The sequence below is a fragment of the Plecotus auritus genome, assembly GCF_963455305.1.
Source record: "Plecotus auritus genome assembly, chromosome: 8".
NCBI classification, from domain to species: Eukaryota; Metazoa; Chordata; class Mammalia; order Chiroptera; family Vespertilionidae; genus Plecotus; species Plecotus auritus.
Window position 1 is genome coordinate 124,015,862 of NC_137782.1, and position 16,282 is coordinate 124,032,143.

Sequence of the window (16,282 nt, forward strand, 5' to 3'; positions counted from 1 at the left end):
ATAAAAGGCTAATATGCAAAGTGTCCCCTCAGAGTTCAATTGCTTGCTATGACGTGCGCTGACACCAGGGGGTGGCACAGAACAAAGGAAGGCACCAGCCAGCAGCTGGCAGCCGGTGAAAAAAGGCCCCGGCTGGCAGCTGGCAGCCATAAGGAAGGCCCCGGCTGGCAGCTGGAAGGCCCTAATCGACCCTGATCGTTGGCCAGGCCTAGGAACCCTACCTGTGCACGAATTTCGTGCACTGGGCCTCTAGTCCTATCCTATATAATGAAAGAATAATATGTAAATTGACACTAATGGCAGAATGACCAGAACGACTGCTTGACTAGTCCCTATGAGGCACACTGACCACCTCTCGGTCCCTTTCCCTGGCTGGCAGGCTCCCATCACCTGATGGCTAATGGGGAACTGGGGGTGTGTGGCATGGGATGCAGGTGGTTCCAGGCCAAGGCCCCTGCCCCACCAGTTGCCCCACACACAGAGGGCGACCCGCGGCAGGGGCAGGGCAAGCGAGCGGGCAGGAGCGGCCGACCTCTTGGTCCCTCCCCCTAGCAGTCAGGCTCTAATCATCTGATGATGAATGGGAAACCAGGGGTGGGTGGTGGTGGGGGTGGGGCCAGCTGCCGGCAGCTGGGGAAGATGGCCCTGATTGCAGACCAAGCCTAGGGATAGTACCCGTGCACAAATTTCATGCTCCAGGCCTCTAATAATTAATAATGACATTCTATAACCAGAATGATGCCCTCATGTATTTGTAGGAAACTCATTTATACTACCTGCATAGACTGAGAAATTAGATCAGAGAAATTATTCTGAAAATAGTTTCTGGTTGGTGGTGTCTGGGGGTCCCTGACAGAGCAAAATTAATTTTTTTTTTTGAAGGAAGCATAGGACTTTCTCAAATAAGGCTTCATAAAAAATGAGTACACATTTTAAATATATTAGTAGAACATGATAGATGCTCTAAGTGGCAGAATAATGATCTTAAATAACAATAATTAAATTTAAAAATTATAAGTAAAGAACTTCAGATAATGGAACAATACTATATAGAGTAATTATTTAAAAATATTTACAAAACTAGAATAGATATTTGAAAATATGAATTATGAAGATGATGTTCTGAGCCAAAAAATTTTTCTTTAAATAACACCAATTAAATCTCAATGGAAGGACTAAATAATAGGTTGCATACAACTGATAAGAAAACCAGTGAAGCGGAAGATAGCTGAAGAAATTAACCAAAACAAAATACAAGACTATATAATCAAAGGAATTAAATATGAGAAATATACAAGCATAGAGAATACAGAGAAACTTTCTAACATAAGCCTAATCACGGTTGCAAAGAAGAGGATACATAGAATGGAAAAGGGCCAGTTTTTGTGAGATCATGGCTGAATGTTTCAGATTTTAAATAATGCCATAGTCCTCGCCATTTCTAAAGCCATTATCCTAACTAAAAGTTTTGCCATACCACCCAAAAACCTTACAAGAGTGCCCAGTTAGTTCTCCAGTTTCTAGGCTTATGCTCTTTCTATCCATCCCAAGCTCAGTGGCAAAAAATTGTTGTTAGTCAAATCATGAGAATCAAGGCCTATTATAATCATTAATCAGAGTATGTTCTTACATTAAATCAAGAACTCTCCTATATAAAGAATTCTACCAATTATGCTTCTGCTGACCCTTTATTCGGTCATAGCCTCTTAGTGCTATGGTGTATACTACACTGTGGCATGGGAAACCTTCCAGCTTTCACTAAAGCCTGATGCTCTACCTCTGTCTCCAAACTCCTGCTATGTTTTCTGTACCCATCACCCCCACTTCAGTCTTTTTTTTTCATGATCCATATAAGCTCCACTTGCCTAACCTATTTTGCATTTTCCTTAACTATAGAAAGCTAGGTTACATAATTCTAGTTATTTCAAATAATACTCTGTCTTTTAAATCCTTAGTAAAATATTAAACTAAGCTCAAAGAGTATAATTATTAAATTAATTGCATTTTATTCATTTCTAAAATATTAGTCTGTTTAATGAATATAGTGTAACCCTCTCAAATGGAATCTTTTTTTTTTGTTTTTTTTTTTCACTACTCTGGATAACAGAGAAAGGATCAATCAATATAGAGGACTTAAGTATTATCATAATACATATTTACAATTGGCCCTAATCACAAACATCTTAGAGTAGACATTACATAACATTATTCTTTTTTCTTTATTCTTGGCAATTTTCTAAAAATAAAATCAACAACCTATAGAAATTACAAAGGTCTGGACAATAAAGCATAAATCTTCAGGAAAAGCTGGGTTATTTCCCCATAGACCAAAACTGTATTTTCAAACATTGATTTTTTAAAATTCCTCTTCCCCCCTTTTAACCATAAATTATGAAGGGAGAGTAAGAATATAATAAATGAACTAGGAGAGAAAAAAATTTTTCCCTTGACACCCCCTCCCCCCACATACACCTAAAAAAAATCACGCAATGCATCTTCCAACCTACATCCCTATGCCATCATACTCACTATTGGTAAAGATATACCAAAGTCCTAACCTCCAGTACATGTGATTATGGTCTTATTTGGAAAGAGAGGCTCTATAAATGTAATCAAGTTAGGACACAGTCATATTTAAGTAGGGTATGCCCTGTCCAATAAGACTGGTATTCTTATGAGAAGAGAAGAGCCCAGATACACTCAAGGGAAGAACACCTTAGGTAGAGGAACTACTGAAGCTGCAAGTCAAGGGTCAGCAAAGAAGAGGATACGTAGAATGGAAAATTCCAGAGCTAAGGAGGGACAAGGAAAGTTTCAGAGCTAGGGAGGGACAAGGAAAGTTTCTCCCCTCCAGGTTTCAGAGGGACATGCCTTTCCAACACCGTGATTTTGGACAACTAGCCTCCAGAACTGTGAGAGATACATTTCTGTTTTTTGAATAGACAACAGCCCTAAGAAACGGATATAAAAGGAGACATGTGCACCCCCTGTGTGAGAAATACTGCATTTTTAATGTATCTTGCATCTCAGCTTTGGTTGTCAGATCACTGAAAACTTATTCATTCTTCAAGATGGCCCACAGAGTTTGGGCAGAAGCCATTCAAATTCACACCAACAGTACAATGTAGTCATCCAGAATCTCAAGTTTCTCTAATGACTGCTGACCCAAGAGTAGGTAGGGCTGCAGTGTAACCAACTTCAGGAGTGAAGAGCAGCCTCCCTGAGCACTGAGGAAAAGAGACCTATTGCTAAGAGGAACTGATGCTCCAAAGATTAAACCCAATGAATGGCCTTTTTGTAGCTGTCATGCTCTGATTGACAGGAATCATCTGTGAAAAGTCTTCCCTTCCATGCAAGGCTGGAAAGTGAGCCACACATGGCCAGGGGCAGAAGAAGCAAGAAGTAGGAAAACTGGACTCGCAAGGGCAGCACTTAGAAATAATGCTGGGGCAGTGATCAGCGGACAATGCACTATGGGTCAAGATGAAGAGAGTCAAATAGAAAGAAAGGCAGTTCTGCAGAATGGAAGGTATTGTTTACCCTTTAGGTCTCACTTCTAATCGCCTCCCTGGGACACAGAAGACATAGGTCAACTTCGCAGTATGCAGGGTGATATGGTCTGAAAGCTAGTCAAATAGTTGCCCATAGGAGCAAGCCAAGCTAAGGGGATATCAAACATACAGTAGCTCATTGTACTCAGTAACTCTGGCAGCCACAATAAAGAAGACTTAAAAATGACTGAAGCCCTGCCGAAACCGGTTTGGCTCAGTGGATAGAGCGTCGGCCTGCGGACTGAAGGGTCCCAGGTTCGATTCTGGTCAAGGGCATGTACCTTGGTTGTGGGCACATCCCCAGTGGGAGGTGTGCAGGAGGCAGCTGATCGATGTTTCTCTCTCACCGATGTTTCTAGCTCTCTATCCCTCTCCTTTCCTCTCTGTAAAAAATCAATAAAATATATTAAAAAAAAAAAAAATGACTGAAGCCCTGACAGTGTTGCTCAGTTGTTTGGGCATAGTCCCATGCACTGAAAGGCTGTCAGTACAATTCCCGGTCAGGACACATACCCAGGTTTCAGGTTTAATCCTTAAGTAAGGGGAGTGCAGGAGGCAGCTGATAGATAGATGTTTCACTCTCATGTCAATGTTTCTCTCTCCCTCTCCCTTACTCTCTCTTTAAAAAGAATACTGAAAATTTTCTGCCTAAGTTGGAGGTTTGATACTACCTACAAATTTCATTGCTATTCCAAATATAAAATTGTATTAGAAATATGACTGAAAAATAGATTCATCAATGGATTTGGTACATAAGACTTTTAAAAAAATAACTTGAAAGTTATTTTGTCTAGAATTCTAATAAATGTCAAACATTAAAAAGTTCTTTATAAACAGAAGATTGCCTAGAACATAGTGTAATATTTGTAACTTATCTTTATTATTCCAAAATAACACCACTGATACTTGTTGAATTATATTTGTACTAGTGGCCTGGAGCACGAAATTCGTGCACGGGGGTGTGGGGGGCTTGTCCCTCAGCCCGGCCTGTACCCTCTCCAATCTGGGACATCCCTCTCACAATCCCGGACTGCTGGCTCCTAATCGCTCACTTGCCTCCCTGCCTGATCGCCCCTAATTACTCTGCCTGCCAGCCTGCTCGCCCCCAACTGTCCCCCCCACCGGCCTGATTGCCTCAAACTGCCCACCCTGCCGGCCTGCTCGCCCCCAACTTCCTCCCCCTTGCCAGCCTGATCATCCCAAACTGCCCCCCCTGCTGGCCTGCTCACCCCCACCTTCCCCCCGCCAGCCTGATCACCCCCAACTGCCCCCCTGCTGGCCTGCTTGCCCCCAACTGCCCCCCCACCCGCTGGCCTGCTTGCCCCCAACTGCCCCCCCACCCGCTGGCCTGATTGCCCCAAACTGCCCCCCTTGCCAGCCTGCTCACCCCCAACTGCCCCCCCTCCAGCCTGATTGCCCCCAACCACCCCCTGCGCTGGCCTGATCACCCCCAACTTCCCCCCCTTCAGCCTGATCGCCCCCAACTGCCAGCCTGCTCGCCCCCAACTGCCTCTCCTACCAGCCTGCTCACCCCCAAATGCCAGCCTGCTCACCCCCAACTGCCCCCCTTGCCAGCCTGCTCGCCCCCAACTGGCCCCCCCCTGCCAGCCTGATCACCCCCAACTGCCACCCACTGCCAGCCTGATCACCCTCAACTGCCCTCCCCTCCTGGCCTGATTGCCCCTAACTGCCTCTGCCTTGGCCCCGCCACCATGGCTTTGTCTGGAAGGATGTCCAGAAGGTCTTCCGGAAGGTCTCCCAGTCGAATTAACATATTACCCTTTTATTAGTATAGATTGAGTATCCATTATATGTCAGGTATTATGCTAGCCCATAATGAGAGTGTCAATAGTGCTTGATATATATCTACCTCCAAAACCCTAAGACCTAATACATACTTAATCAAAGTTATCCATAAGGCCACTGGGAAAAAAGAAATGACAAATAATATTGAAAAATATGTTAAGTAAAGGCAGGTGACTGTAAATGTGACCAAGTGGTAATTTTATAAAGATAAGAAATATCACTTAGAAGAAAGGTTTCTCCAGGATCTGAGTCATTTTCTAGGAAATACATACAATGTATTCCACTTGCAACACACCTGTATGAAAAAAAAAAAAAAAGGCAATAATCTAAAACCCAATTCCCATCAATCATGTTCCAGAAAAACAAATTCCAAAGCAACCATGAGAACTATATTAGGTATTTTTCAGATATGCAACCAAAATCCAAGTATAACATCTGAGTTCATGTTTATGATAATGTCCCTGAGGCATTAAAAAGTGTTCAAATACAGATAAACATTATAAAATTTTGATTATAATAGCCATTAAAAATAAAACAAAAGAAACAAAAACTATAAGTCCCTAGGAATAAAACTAACTTAAAAGGATAAAAATCTTTATGGAAAAAATATAAAACTATTGAAATACATAAATAAAACATCATAAAATTGAGACATATGCCCTGATAATAATAATGACTCAATAGTTAAAGATGGAAATTCTTTGAAAATTGATCTATAAATTTAATGTGACCATAATAAAAATCCCAACAGAGTTTTTTTTTATAGAGTAATTAACAAGATGATGCTAAAAGTCAGATTGAGGAACAAAGGGCCAATAAAGAATAGCCAAGATGATTCTGAACAACAAAAAAGGGATGCAGTCTTGCCCTTCCATAACAATATTTATTAATAAGTTATGGTAATCAAGTCAGAGTGGTGTGTATACTGAGACTGACCAATGGGATAGAATGGAATGCTTCACAACAACCCAACTATGTGCAAATATGACTCATGACAAATAGGAGATAAATGAACTATTCCACTGGTGCTAAATATGAAATAAAAACTAGACCTTATCTCACAAAGTAAAAATCAAAGATAGAAACAAATATACAAGCAAAACTTTAAACATTTAGAAAAGTGTTTAGGAATATGTATTTATGATATCAAAATAGAAAGTAATTTTTTTTAATCCCTGAGAATATATTTTCCATCGATTTTTTTTTTCTTTAGAGAGAGAGTGGAAGAGAGGGAGGAGGGAGAGAGAGAGAGAGACATTGATATGAGAAAGACACATTTATTGGTTGCCTCCTACATGCACCCTGACCAGAGCCAGGGATTGAGCCTGCAACTGAGGACCAGAGCCATGTCCTAGACCAGGAATCAAACCTGTGACCCTTCTGAGCATGGGCCAACACTCTAACTCTGAGCAACTGGCCAGCGTGGAAATAATTTCTTAAACAGGATACAAAACACTCAACAAAGAAAAGATCAATAAAATTAATTAAATTATTATTTTAAAAATCTTTATATAACAGACATGAACAAGTTGAAAATATTAGTAACAGACCAGGGCTACATATTTGCCAAAAAAGTACATAAAATGCAAAGTTTGAGTATCCGAAACGTAAGTATAGCTATTTTGGATAAAGAGGAACAAGCAACTCAATGGAATGTATCAAAGAAAATGAAAGACAGTAGGCCCAAATGGCTGATAAATATGTGAAAAGCCCAACAATTGAAGACATAGAATTTAAAATACAGAAAGATATAATTTTGTACCCATTAGATTAAAAAAAAATCAAAATAAAAAACCACTAAACACTCTGACAAATTTTAGCAAGGATGTTGAAAACAGGAAATCCTATATACTACAGGGAGGAGTATAAATTGCTACAACTACTTTAGAGATTGTTTTCACAGTGTTTCATAAAGGTGAACTGTAGATATCCTAGGACCCAGCAATTCTACTTGTAATCAGCCTATAAGAGAAAGAAAAAAAATATCTAAAAACAAATGATTGTTATTGTCCCAGGAAGGCAAGTTCCAAGACAACTGTTAGAACTTATATTTGTGGGCTGTGTTATTTAATAATTATACTTCTAGGTATATTCCCACAAGAAAATCTTATACCTGTTCTAAGAAGCACAGGAAGATTTGTTTGCTGCAGTTCTGTGTATTATAAACAGATACTGGAAATGCCCCAAGTGCCTAAAAATAATAAAATAGTACATTGGTGCTTCCAAGGGAATAATATAATCCTATATAATAAAGACCAAATTGACCATCACTCCAACACACAAGATGGCCGCCCCCATGTGATCAAAGATGGCTGCACCCATGTGGACACAAGATGGCCACCACAAGATGGCCAGCAGAGGAGGGCAGTTGGAAGGGACCAGGCCTGCAGGGGAGGGCAGTTGAGGGGGACCAGGCCTGCAGGGGAGGGCAGTTAGGGGCGACCAGGCCTGCAGGGGAGGGCAGTCAGGGGCAACCAGGCCAGCAGGGGAGGGCAGTTAGGGGTGACCAGGCTGGCAGGGGAGGGCAGTTAGGGGCAATCAGGCCGGCAGGGGAGCAGTTAGGCGTCGATCAGGCTGGCAGGGGAGTGGTTAGGGGGTGATCAGGCTGGCAGTCAGAAAGAAGTGATTAGGGGCAATCAGGCAGGCAGGCAGGCAAGCGGTTGGGAGCCAGCAGTCCTGGATTATGAGAGGGATGTCCCAGATTGGAGAGGGTGCAGGCTGGGCTGAGGGACATACCCACCCCCGTGCACAAATTTCGTGCACCGGGCCTCTAGTGAATTATAAGAAATAAACTAGGTTCATTTAGTTAAAATAAAAAAAAAAATGTAATTTGGTAAATGCTACTTCCAGGATAATACTACTAATGTAAATATTAAATAAATTTCAATTAATAATATATTATTTGTGAATGGATACATATATTGCCAGAAGGAATCAAAAGATTATGCATGGCAAGGCTGCTCTGTGACAGGTTTGAGAAAAAGAGCCCAGCCCTGACCAGTTTGGCTCAGTGGATAGAGCATCGGCCTGTGGACTAAAGGGTCCCAGGTTCGATTCCGGTCAAGGGCATGTACTTTGATTGCGGGTACATCCCCAGTAGGGGGTGTGCAGAAGGCAGCTGATCAATGTTTCTCTCTCATCGATGTTTCTGACTCTCTATCCCTCTCCCTTCCATTCTCTGAAAAATCAATAAAATATATTAAAAAAAAAAAAAAAAGAAAACAAAAGAAAAAGAGCCCAGCCAGCGTTGAGCATCAACGTATGAACCAGGAAGGAGGTCACGGTTCAATTTCCAGTCAGGGCACATACCTGGGTTGTGGGCTGGATCTCCAGTGTGGGCATGCAGAAGAGAGCCAATCAATGATTCTCTCTCATCATTGATGTTTCTCTCTCTCTCTCCTTTTCCCTTCCTCTCTGAAGTCAATTAAAAATATTTTTAAAAACATTCATTTAAAAATAACAATAATAATATTAAAAAAAAAAAACACTCTCTTGAGATCCATAGAATTGGGTTTTACAGATCAAGCTTTCAAGCAAATTCTCAAAATCTGATTCCAGAAGAGAGTGCAGTTTATCACATGCCCTGGATCATTTCTCCTTTGTGTTTGGTGAGCTCCCAAATTTATACATACCTTCATATGTTTACAAATGTACCTTTCCCAAGGGCTTAAGGCTGGCTAACATTTAAATTAGTTTCATTTCCTGGGAACAGAACAAGCTGAAAGGGCTAACTATAATTCGTATCAACAGAAGACAAAAATGAGATGAAAAACTTACAAGAATGGAATAAACACAACCGTCGATGGAGACATGGCTGAATATACTGTTGACACCGCCACATCTGCGATGGGCCCTGCTGAATAACCAACCACCTGCAAGCCTTGCGTGGGCACAGTAGGAGCCTTGGACAAATGCTCCTTCCATTTAATATTCATTGAATTCAGGAACGCGTGTACTGTGACTGCTGAGATGAAGTCAGGGACAGGCCTGCTTTTGTTTGGATGCATATGAAAACAAAGCGCAAAGGCTCAGTCTCTCAAGGTCTCTTCCATCAAAACAAAGCCTGGACCACCTATAGAAAGATAGTGGCCAGAAACTGCCACCAGAACACTGCCAAGTTCATGAAAGGGGAGGGAAGACAAAAACCAATGGCCATGTGCATGGAGCGCTATTTAGGAGAGAAAGCTTATTGGTATTCTCGCTGCCATAAAAGACCTTCCTTGGCTGAAGTTAAGGGAAGAGCAAAATTGTTAATGTGACAAATCTGCCATGCGGTGAAGAACATGGCATTAGTAAATGTTTTATAAAAATGAGGGAGGGCTGGCCCCAAGTCAGAACATTCACCGCAGGGGAGCAATCAAGTACTGTTTGAGATAATAGCCCTGGAACCCTTTCAAGCTCCTCTAGGTGGTGGAGGAGTGCTTCCTTTCACACTCTGCTGCCTGTAGCATGTGGCAATAGGCGAGGCAGGCTGTCCCTTTCAGAAAGGCGCAGAGAGTGATGAATGAGACTGAACGTGGGGGTGCGTCCCAGAACGAGCAAGCCCAGGACCCAACTGAGAAGCTTGATTAAGAAAATGATGACAGGCACTTTATGGTAGAGCTGAAACTTGAGAAAAATGCCAAAGGCTTTCAGAAATGAGCAAACTACAATATGCCTGAGAAGACTGCTGGGGGAAAATGGAAATGTCAAGTATCAAAAAGGAAAGGAAACCAAACAAAATGCAGAAATGGTGAATCATCTGCATGAAAGTTACTGGAATGTTTGTAATGAATTAGAGGTCACAATAAGTAACCAGGGGGTGAAAAGAAAGATTGGAATGAGTTTATTTTTTCTTTTAAATTGAAGGGTGGAAGACTGAAATTGCTCTGGTAATGTTTTTTCAAAAATGTGTACTCTTAGTGAATAGACACTGAGAACAAAAGAATACTACTAGTTACAGTGATCCTAGGAATTAGAGATGAGGCATGAAGAAATAAATAGCTTAATTACCAATTACCTTGCAACAACCTTTATAAAGAAAAAGCTGGAGTGCTATTCAAATGAATTATCCTTTCCATTATGATTTTGGAGTCAAATGGTATTAAGACAAAAAGTTGGAACAGAGTCAACCCCTAGAAAATACAAACAAACAAAAAAACAGAAAAATAAGGTTAAAAACGAATTCTGGATTATTAGCATTAAGAACTGGATGATAAAAGGCCTTCAAAGAAAAATATTATAAATATGATTATACTAAAGGTGGCTGAAGGGAAAATAATTGAAAAAATCAGAACTATTATATGCTTCAAGGAGGAAAAAAACCTTTTTTCTTCATTTTTCTTATTCCCAAATTTATTTTATATTTTTTAGCCTAAGGACTAAAACCAGCATTTAATAGTTCTTATTAAAATCTACTTTACTTGAGGAAATTATAATTTATAAATGAGAAGAAAACAATTTTTTTTTCTAAAATGATTAAGCAAAGTGTACTAATTTGGCCTGTTAGGTTTGTATCGACCGAAAGGACAGAGTGATTTATGGTTTTCAAAATTATGGGTCTGAAAGAGAAAATGAGGGGTGGGGATGAGGAGTGGCAATATGTCACCTTTGTAATTAAAAGCACCCAAAGACAAGCCAGTTACCACTAGTGCCTTTTTCAATTATCATGACATAGTAATACTAATATTTCATAACATACACATTCCACAGTCTAGCAGGCTTGGTATTCAGGCAGGGAAGACACATAAAATAATGCCTTTGGAGACTCGCAGGGAACTTTCTGGAAGTGTCAGAACGTGGTAATAGGAATGGGCATCGGATCAAACCTGGGCAGGTGGAATTTAATTGGTGGCCTCCATAAACACCAGGGCCATCCTCTTTACAGCCTGCATTTGTCATTTTGAACGGAAGCCTGGCGCTCTCGTTTTCAGCTTCCTGCTTCTAGACCAGCTTGTCAGACACCTCAGGCATGGAGCCATAATGCTTTCATTATCTTCCTGGGTGGATCACAATGTCAAGTCCAGGTGAGCATTAAATAAATGCGCCTGGGCCATGAGAGCCAAGATCTCGCCTGGACGACACTGCGAAGTAGGGAACAGTTCCCCTTGGGAGTTCCAGGATTCTTTTTTTAAATGTATTTTATTGATTTCAGAGAGGGAGAGAGAGAGAGATAGAAACCTCAGTGATGAGAGAGAATCAATAACCAGTCACCTCCGGCACACCCCCTACTGGGAATCCAGCTGCAACCCAGGCATGTGGCCTGACTGGGAATCAAACCTTGACCTCCCGGTTCATAGGTCGATGCTCAACCACTGAGCCATACCAGCTGGGGGCAGGATTCTTGTTTTGGTTTTGATTTTTGAATATTTATTTATTTATTTATTTATTTATTTATTTATTTATTTATTTATTTCCTAAGCTACTGCCCCTCTTAAACCTGACCCATATCCCCTCAGAACCTCCCTTTGCCTCTGCACCTGCTTCTAGGTCAGCAGCAGGACTCTGCCTGGGCCTTCTCTGGACTTCAGAGTGGAGGTAGCAGAGAAATAATTTAATTCTACCTCCACTACTAGCCTATAACCAATGATAGGCAAGGGTTAATGATTTCCTGCCTAAATACTTCTTTAGACCAGTGGTTCTCAACCTTTCTAATGCCGCGACCCTTTAATACAGTTCCTCATGTTGTGGTGACCCCAACCATAAAATTATTTTTGTTGCTACTTCATAACTGTAATTTTGCTACTGTTAATGAATCGTAATGTAAATATCTGTGTTTTCCAATGGTCTTAGATGACCCTGCTAGCGGTTCTCAACCTGTGGGTCGCCTAAGACCATTGGAAAACACAGATATTTACATTACGATTCATTAACAGTAGCAAAATTACAGTTATGAAGTAGCAACGAAAATAACTTTATGGTTGGGGTCACCACAACATGAGGAACTGTATTAAAGGGTCGCGGCATTAGAAAGGTTGAGAACCACTGATCTAAACAATGTGATCAGTTCATCTGGGAAATTCAGACAACTATCCCAGTGCAGAATAGTGGTTCTCAACCTCAAGTGTGTGTCAGAATCACTTGGGAGATTTGTGCAAACACAGTACTTGTGATTCAGTAGATCTGTCATGGGAAAGAGAATTTGCATTTCTAACAAGTTTTCAGGTGATGCAGATGCTGTTAGAAGAGGAACTGTGCATTGGAAACCATAACTGTAGACAATTCTTATATTGTCCTTTCAAATATTGTATATTTAAATTCAACAGATTCTTCTGCAGTAGCTTCAGTAAACATAGCAACAGCAGACACTTTTTTCTCTAGGATTTTCCTCCCTTTTGATTTACTGCCTGCCTGAAAGGCAATGCTATTGCTTTCCAACTGATCCTTAATAAAGATTTTTCCTGTATTTTTCTTGCCTGCTAAAGTCACCTTCCCTTCTAAGCCATCACTCTGTACAGTAAAAGTAAATTCGCTACTTTCAGTCAACAACAAAGGTAATTTTCTGCCATGCAGTAAATATGACAGACACTGTCCCCACACTAATGTGTATGCTCTAGTTTATAAATGATTTGCATTATTTTGTATGCTCTAGTTTACAAATGAGCATAAGTAAAATGCCACAGGCCGGCATGGGAGAGCAGTTAGGGGGATCTAATCATAATGGTTATATGTCAAAAAATGCTGCATCTTAGAGTTAGTTGGCAAAGACAGCATTTGGCAATATGTTGAAAGCGTCGTCTTCTGTATGGAAATAAGATAACAAAAATAAAGGACCTTCAAGTTATTTTAATATAACAACTTGAAGGGAAAGTTTATCAAATGCACAAGATCTTTAATAAAAAACACACAACTGATACAGAAGGTTATTACCTTCTCAGAGCTTCCTTTTAGCCTCACATGTAAGTCACAGCATATACTCTGTACTATAACTAAATGTGTGTAACACAGTATAACTGGAAGGCAATTACTGAAGATCAACAAAGAAAATAATTCACAAAAGGCATTTTAGATCGGGAACATAATAATGTTTTAAGTGGACCCGATAAAAAATATAAAAATACAATTTGGTGTTCAGAAAATAATGTACTAATATCGATCTGTTTTGAGATAACTCTAATTATGTATAACTTACATAGGGCTGCTGGTATTTACCATGCAATGCATCTGGCGTGACTGCACGACAGTGTGATCATCATCCTCACTTATTCCAGACCCCTTTCTCCTCTTATTTCTTTGCTTCTATAAATTATTGTTACTCTTGTTAAAGCATAAGACTAAAAAAATCCATGTAATTATGCCCAAGGGTATAGAAAAATGCATATTCCTTTTAAGAGCAGCAACAGAGTTGCTTTATCTACAGAAAAAAATGTCTATGTGTGCAATTGTAAAACCTGTTTCTATTCCTTGCTGTCTCTGCAGTAAGGATACAATATTCCACATGGCACACGCCTGGTCATCATCACCCGTATGCAGGTTCACTGCTCCCTGGACAGAAGGTTTGTCAGTTTGTATTTTGGTATCTAAGGAATGGCTCCCCACTCTCCTAGGCCTGCTAACATCTTGGATGACTCCTTATTGGTTTTCCATCAGCAAAAGCCAATTAAGCTTTGCCCAACCTTCAGCTCTATTACATAAAATACCCTGATTGATTATCTGTCTTTAAAATAATAATAACCTAATTGTTTGTGTGTAATTTTGTTCTAACTAAATATTTTCAAGCTACCAGAGCAGTCTGAACTTCAGACACTCTTCCATGTTCAAAAAATATAAAATTTCCTTGAAAAAAATGCCATGTGGCTTTATGCCATAAGTTTGGATGTCTTTAATAAAGTGAACAGTAACTCCAAAGCCAATGTAATGACTCCTCATTGTCTTCCGGAGTCTGGATGTGACTTGATAATCTCCTTTCATTGAATTATGCCACTTTTTAAGCCCAACTGAAAGCTTGTCTCTGTTCTCTTTCCTTGATTATTGTGTTGGGTGGTGATCACAAATAAACTCAGAAAGGAGGCAGTACACAGAGCACTTCTTGAAAAACAGGAAGAAGGGTAAAGGTGATGGAAGCAACTGACTTTTGTCTAATAAATCTCTCTACTGCATATAATGGTATATATAAACATATAAACATACGTGTGCGTGCACATGCAGGCGAGCACACACACACACACACACTTCCCTGTGTCTTGGCATTATGACCTGTGACAGCAAGGGACATTCTGAGCTCTACTCCTTGCTGGGTCCCAGAAGACACCTGTATAAAGATGATGGTGGCCGCAGATGCTCCAGAAGGCCTTGAGTTCTTAGTCTGGGTGAGGCCAATCCTCCTTAGGTCTCTATAAATGCTCCTGTCCCACTCCAGTCACCAGGACTGTGGCACTATGACTGTAAGGCTAAGTCATAAAGACACTTAATCTCTAGTCACATTGTCTCTGACAATGTCCAGACACTTGTCTCTGATCCAATAATCCTTTCTCTTTTTGTATCCAGATAATCTTATCTGAACTTTATCACACTTTTCAAAGGGCATAAATATCACTTAGCTTGGAGTACTCTCTCTCAAAACAGTATGTATGAAAGGAGAAATGCACCATGTAACTGGTCACCTGTAGAATCTGAAGGACTCAACTAATTAGCATATGTGTTATTCTTTGTACTTTGTATTAAGTAATACAAATGGTCAGGGTGCTACATGGATATAAGTATGTCTAACAACTAATTATTTTTATTTGCTAACACATATGTCACTTTGTATCTAGGATATATTTCATAGTAACTTATTTATTTTTATATTTTTGGAAAGTGAGTTCCAGAGACCCAAACAAAACAAAGCCAAAGAGTGGAGAATAGCATTTATAGTTCTTCCATCTCAGCATAATATTGTAATATCACATAATATACAGCAATTCTAGATGATACAATGACATATTGATGTTTACAGATTACATTATGATAAAGCAATCACTCATCTGTCCAGAGTAATGAGAAATAGATATTTATATCTTTCTCTAAATCACAGAGATCCATAGGACATGGTCTAAACTTCTTCATTTCTCTCTCTCTTTTTTTTCTCTCTGCATTCTTTTCTTAGATCAACTCAGCCATCTCTATGATTTTAAATATCACCTATATGGTATCACCTAAATGTATATCAACAATCCATACCTTTTTGATGAATTCCAAATTCATATTTCCAATTATGTTTTCTATAGCACTATTTCTGAGTCACAGAGTCAACTTAATCTTAATTCCAAAATGAATTATCATTCCATCATCTTCCCTACTGCTCAGACTTCATCCACACCTTGTCTTCTTAGTCACTGGAACTGGGATCTCTCTAACTTGCTTGAGCCAATTAATATAGAGTCAAGTTTCATTCACCTTTCATATTCCATAGATACCAGACTTTCCTGAATCACCACTCCCACCATTTTTGACTATCTTTTCTCTCACCTATATTTTAAAAATCCCAACTGGTGTTTCACTTTTCCTCCTCTAATCCATTTTCCAACAGGGCAGACAGAATAATCTAGAATTGGAAGCATTATTACTTACGTCTTTAAAGACTTCCATTGAACTTAGCCCCTGCCATGAAGAACACATGGCTCAGCTGCTGCCTCCTTCAGCCTCACTCTCCTTCTCTGTACCTGTTCTCTCTCTGACTTCACCCATAACAACCCTACTTCATTTACTGTAGCTCGGCAAGGCCTTTCCTCCCCGAGACACTCCCTGCACAGGCTGCTGTCTTGGCCCCAGAAGCAACTCGGCCACTGTTCTTCACATGATCCGTCCTCTCAATCTTCAGGTAACATGAAGACACACCTCAGACTTGCTCTCTGAAGTAATTCTCTCCTTATATTCACAACCTTAGCATCTCACTCATTTTATTTACCTGAGATATCACCTTACTTTGTGTTTACTGGTTCCAAATCTGTCTCTGCTCACCCAGC

The 16,282-nt window shown here is 40.2% G+C and overlaps 1 protein-coding gene across 4 annotated transcripts in view; it reads right to left on the reverse strand.

The window, feature by feature from the left end:
* The window catches only part of CTNNA2 (catenin alpha 2), a 1,121,468-nt gene that overhangs the window by 807,489 nt on the left and 297,697 nt on the right, over positions 1–16,282 (reverse strand). The gene's annotated exons all lie outside the window — the stretch shown is intronic.